This window comes from Oncorhynchus clarkii, chromosome 15 (assembly GCF_045791955.1).
Source record: "Oncorhynchus clarkii lewisi isolate Uvic-CL-2024 chromosome 15, UVic_Ocla_1.0, whole genome shotgun sequence".
In the NCBI taxonomy this organism is placed as follows: Eukaryota; Metazoa; Chordata; class Actinopteri; order Salmoniformes; family Salmonidae; genus Oncorhynchus; species Oncorhynchus clarkii.
The window spans coordinates 15047486-15053931 of record NC_092161.1 but is presented as its reverse complement, the minus strand read 5'-3'; positions in this window follow the sequence as shown (position 1 = coordinate 15053931).

The following is a 6446-nucleotide window of genomic DNA, read 5'->3' as shown; positions in this document are numbered from 1 at the left end:
TTGTATTCAGCATTTCACTGTGAGGTCTACTACACCTGTTGTATTCATCATTTCACTGTAAGGTCTACTACACCTGTTGTATTCAGCATTTCACAGTGAGGTCTACTACACCTGTTGTATTCAGCATTTCACTAAGGTCTACTACACCTGTTGTATTCAGCATTTCACTGTAAGGTCTACTACACCTGTTGTATTCAGCATTTCACTGTAAGGTCTACTACACCTGTTGTATTCAGCATTTCACTGTGAGGTCTTCTACACCTGTTGTATTCAGCATTTCACTGTAAGGTCTACTACACCTGTTGTATTCAGCATTCAGCATTTCACTGTGAGGTCTACTACACCTGTTGTATTCAGCATTTCACTAAGGTCTACTACACCTGTTGTTTTCAGCATTTCACTAAGGTCTACTACACCTGTTGTATTCAGCATTTCACTAAGGTCTACCACACCTGTTGTATTCAGCATTTCACTGTGAGGTCTACTACACCTGTTGTATTCAGCATTTCACTGTAAGGACTACTACACCTGTTGTATTCAGCATTTCACTGTGAGGTCTACTTCACCTGTTGTATTCAGCATTTCACTGTGAGGTCTACTACACCTGTTGTATTCAGCATTTCACTGTAAGGTCTACTACACCTGTTGTATTCAGCATTTCACTGTAAGGTCTACTACACCTGTTGTATTCAGCATTTCACTGTAAGGTCTACTACACCTGTTGTATTCAGCATTTCACTGTAAGGTCTACTACACCTGTTGTATTCAGCATTTCACTGTAAGGTCTACTACACCTGTTGTATTCAGCATTTCACTGTAAGGTCTACTACACCTGTTGTATTCAGCATTTTACTGTGAGGTCTACTACACCTGTTGTATTCAGTATTTCACTAAGGTCTACTACACCTGTTGTATTCAGCATTTCACTGTAAGGTCTACTACACCTGTTGTATTCAGCATTTCACTGTAAGGTCTACTACACCTGTTGTATTCATCATTTCACTGTGAGGTCTACTACACCTGTAGTATTCTGCATTTAACTGTGAGGTCTACTACACCTTTTGTATTCAGCATTTCACTGTAAGGTCTACTACACCTGTTGTATTCAGCATTTCAATGTAAGGTCTACTACACCTGTTGTATTCAGCATTTCACTGTAAGGTCTACTACACCTGTTGTATTCAGCATTTCACTGTAAGGTCTACTACACCTGTTGTATTCAGCATTTCACTGTAAGGTCTACTACACCTGTTGTATTCAGCATTTCACTGTAAGGTCTACTACACCTGTTGTATTCAGCATTTCACTGTAAGGTCTACTACACCTGTTGTATTCAGCATTTCACTGTGAGGTCTACTACACCTGTTGTATTCAGTATTTCACTAAGGTCTACTACACCTGTTGTATTAAGCATTTCACTGTAAGGTCTACTACAACAGTTGTATTCAGCATTTCACTGTGAGGTCTACTACACCTGTTGTATTCAGCATTTCACTGTAAGGTCTACTAGACCTGTTGTATTCAGCATTTCACTGTAAGGTCTACTACACCTGTTGTATTCAGCATTTCACTGTGAGGTCTACTACACCTGTTGTATTCAGTATTTCACTTAGGTCTACTACACCTGTTGTATTAAGCATTTCACTGTAAGGTCTACTACACCTGTTGTATTCAGCATTTCACTGTGAGGTCTACTACACATGTTGTATTCAGCATTTCACTGTAAGGTCTACTACACCTGTTGTATTCAGCATTTCACTGTAAGGTCTACTACACCTGTTGTATTCAGCATTTCACTGTAAGGTCTACTACACCTGTTGTATTCAGCATTTCACTGTAAGGTCTACTACACCTGTTGTATTCAGCATTTCACTGTAAGGTCTACTTCACCTGTTGTATTCAGCATTTCACTGTAAGGTCTACTACACCTGTTGTATTCAGCTTTTCACTGTAAGGTCTACTACACCTGTTGTATTCAGCATTTCACTGTAAGGTCTACTACACCTGTTGTATTCAGCATTTCACTGTAAGGTCTACCTACACCTGTTGTATTCAGCTTTTCACTGTAAGGTCTACTACACCTGTTGTATTCAGCATTTCACTGTGAGGTCTACTACACCTGTTGTATTCAGCTTTTCACTGTAAGGTCTACTACACCTGTTGTATTCAGCATTTCACTGTAAGGTCTACTACACCTGTTGTATTCAGCATTTCACTGTAAGGTCTACCTACACCTGTTGTATTCATTATTTCACTGTAAGGTCTACTACACCTGTTGTATTCAGCATTTCACTGTGAGGTCTACTTCACCTGTTGTTGTCAGCATTTCACTGTGAGGTCTACTACACCTGTTGTATTCAGCATTTCACTGTAAGGTCTACTACACCTGTTGTATTCAGCATTTCACTGTAAGTTCTACTACACCTGTTGTATTCAGCATTTCACTGTAAGGTCTACTACACCTGTTGTATTCAGCATTTCACTGTAAGGTCTACTACACCTGTTGTATTCAGCATTTCACTGTAAGGTCTACTACACCTGTTGTATTCAGCATTTCACTGTAAGGTCTACTACACCTGTTGTATTCAGCATTTCACTGTGAGGTCTACTACACCTGTTGTATTCAGCATTTCACTGTAAGGTCTACCACACCTGTTGTATTCAGCATTTCACTGTGAGGTCTACTACACCTGTTGTATTCAGCTTTTCACTGTAAGGTCTACTACACCTGTTGTATTCAGCATTTCACTGTAAGGTCTACTGCACCTGTTGTATTCAGCATTTCACTGTAAGGTTTACCTACACCTGTTGTATTCATCATTTCACTGTAAGGTCTACTACACCTGTTGTATTCAGCATTTCACTGTGAGGTCTACTACACCTGTTGTATTCAGTATTTCACTAAGGTCTCCTACACCTGTTTTATTCAGCATTTCACTGTGAGGTCTACTACACCTGTTTTATTCAGCATTTCACTGTAAGGTCTACTACATCTGTTGTAATAAGCATTTCACTGTAAGGTCTACTACACCTGTTGTATTCAGCATTTCACTGTAAGGTCTACTACACCTGTTGTATTCAGCATTTCACTGTAAGGTCTACTACACCTGTTGTATTCATCATTTCACTGTGAGGTCTACTACACCTGTTGTATTCTGCATTTCACTGTAAGGTCTACTACACCTGTTGTATTCAGCATTTTACTGTGAGGTCTACTACACCTGTTGTATTCAGTATTTCACTAAGGTCTACTGCACCTGTTGTATTCAGCATTTCACTGTAAGGTCTACTACACCTGTTGTATTCAGCATTTCACTGTAAGGTCTACTACACCTGTTGTATTCATCATTTCACTGTGAGGTCTACTACACCTGTTGTATTCTGCATTTCACTGTGAGGTCTACTACACCTGTTGTATTCAGCATTTCACTGTAAGGTCTACTACACCTGTTGTATTCAGCATTTCACTGTAAGGTCTACTACACCTGTTGTATTCAGCATTTCACTGTAAGGTCTACTACACCTGTTGTATTCAGCATTTCACTGTAAGGTCTACTACACCTGTTGTATTCAGCATTTCACTGTAAGGTCTACTACACCTGTTGTATTCAGCATTTCACTGTAAGGTCTACTACACCTGTTGTATTCAGCATTTTACTGTGAGGTCTACTACACCTGTTGTATTCAGTATTTCACTAAGGTCTACTACACCTGTTGTATTCAGCATTTCACTGTAAGGTCTACTACACCTGTTGTATTCAGCATTTCACTGTAAGGTCTACTACACCTGTTGTATTCATCATTTCACTGTGAGGTCTACTACGCCTGTTGTATTCTGCATTTCACTGTGAGGTCTACTACACCTTTTGTATTCAGCATTTCACTGTAAGGTCTACTACACCTGTTGTATTCAGCATTTCACTGTAAGGTCTACTACACCTGTTGTATTCAGCATTTCACTGTAAGGTCTACTACACCTGTTGTATTCAGCATTTCACTGTAAGGTCTACTACACCTGTTGTATTCAGCATTTCACTGTAAGGTCTACTACACCTGTTGTATTCAGCATTTCACTGTAAGGTCTACTACACCTGTTGTATTCAGCATTTCACTGTAAGGTCTACTACACCTGTTGTATTCAGCATTTCACTGTGAGGTCTACTACACCTGTTGTATTCAGTATTTCACTAAGGTCTACTACACCTGTTGTATTAAGCATTTCACTGTAAGGTCTACTACAACAGTTGTATTCAGCATTTCACTGTGAGGTCTACTACACCTGTTGTATTCAGCATTTCACTGTAAGGTCTACTAGACCTGTTGTATTCAGCATTTCACTGTAAGGTCTACTACACCTGTTGTATTCAGCATTTCACTGTGAGGTCTACTACACCTGTTGTATTCAGTATTTCACTTAGGTCTACTACACCTGTTGTATTAAGCATTTCACTGTAAGGTCTACTACACCTGTTGTATTCAGCATTTCACTGTGAGGTCTACTACACATGTTGTATTCAGCATTTCACTGTAAGGTCTACTACACCTGTTGTATTCAGCATTTCACTGTAAGGTCTACTACACCTGTTGTATTCAGCATTTCACTGTAAGGTCTACTACACCTGTTGTATTCAGCATTTCACTGTAAGGTCTACTACACCTGTTGTATTCAGCATTTCACTGTAAGGTCTACTTCACCTGTTGTATTCAGCATTTCACTGTAAGGTCTACTACACCTGTTGTATTCAGCTTTTCACTGTAAGGTCTACTACACCTGTTGTATTCAGCATTTCACTGTAAGGTCTACTACACCTGTTGTATTCAGCATTTCACTGTAAGGTCTACCTACACCTGTTGTATTCAGCTTTTCACTGTAAGGTCTACTACACCTGTTGTATTTAGCATTTCACTGTGAGGTCTACTACACCTGTTGTATTCAGCTTTTCACTGTAAGGTCTACTACACCTGTTGTATTCAGCATTTCACTGTAAGGTCTACTACACCTGTTGTATTCAGCATTTCACTGTAAGGTCTACCTACACCTGTTGTATTCATTATTTCACTGTAAGGTCTACTACACCTGTTGTATTCAGCATTTCACTGTGAGGTCTACTTCACCTGTTGTTGTCAGCATTTCACTGTGAGGTCTACTACACCTGTTGTATTCAGCATTTCACTGTAAGGTCTACTACACCTGTTGTATTCAGCATTTCACTGTAAGTTCTACTACACCTGTTGTATTCAGCATTTCACTGTAAGGTCTACTACACCTGTTGTATTCAGCATTTCACTGTAAGGTCTACTACACCTGTTGTATTCAGCATTTCACTGTAAGGTCTACTAGACCTGTTGTATTCAGCATTTCACTGTAAGGTCTACTACACCTGTTGTATTCAGCATTTCACTGTGAGGTCTACTACACCTGTTGTATTCAGCGTTTCACTGTAAGGTCTACCACACCTGTTGTATTCAGCATTTCACTGTGAGGTCTACTACACCTGTTGTATTCAGCTTTTCACTGTAAGGTCTACTACACCTGTTGTATTCAGCATTTCACTGTAAGGTCTACTGCACCTGTTGTATTCAGCATTTCACTGTAAGGTTTACCTACACCTGTTGTATTCATCATTTCACTGTAAGGTCTACTACACCTGTTGTATTCAGCATTTCACTGTGAGGTCTACTACACCTGTTGTATTCAGTATTTCACTAAGGTCTCCTACACCTGTTGTATTCAGCATTTCACTGTGAGGTCTACTACACCTGTTGTATTCAGCATTTCACTGTAAGGTCTACTACATCTGTTGTAATAAGCATTTCACTGTAAGGTCTACTACACCTGTTGTATTCAGCATTTCACTGTAAGGTCTACTACACCTGTTGTATTCAGCATTTCACTGTAAGGTCTACTACACCTGTTGTATTCATCATTTCACTGTGAGGTCTACTACACCTGTTGTATTCTGCATTTCACTGTGAGGTCTACTACACCTGTTGTATTCAGCATTTCACTGTAAGGTCTACTACACCTGTTGTATTCAGCATTTCACTGTAAGGTCTACTACACCTGTTGTATTCAGCATTTCACTGTGAGGTCTACTACACCTGTTGTATTCAGCATTTCACTGTAAGGTCTACTACACCTGTTGTATTCAGCATTTCACTGTAAGGTCTACTACACCTGTTGTATTCAGCATTTCACTGTAAGGTCTACTACACCTGTTGTATTCAGCATTTCACTGTAAGGTCTACTACACCTGTTGTATTCAGCATTTCACTGTGAGGTCTACTACACCTGTTGTATTCAGTATTTCACTAAGGTCTACTACACCTGTTGTATTAAGCATTTCACTGTAAGGTCTACTACACCTGTTGTATTCAGCATTTCACTGTGGGGTCTACTACACCTGTTGTATTCAGCATTTCACTGTAAGGTCTACTACACCTGT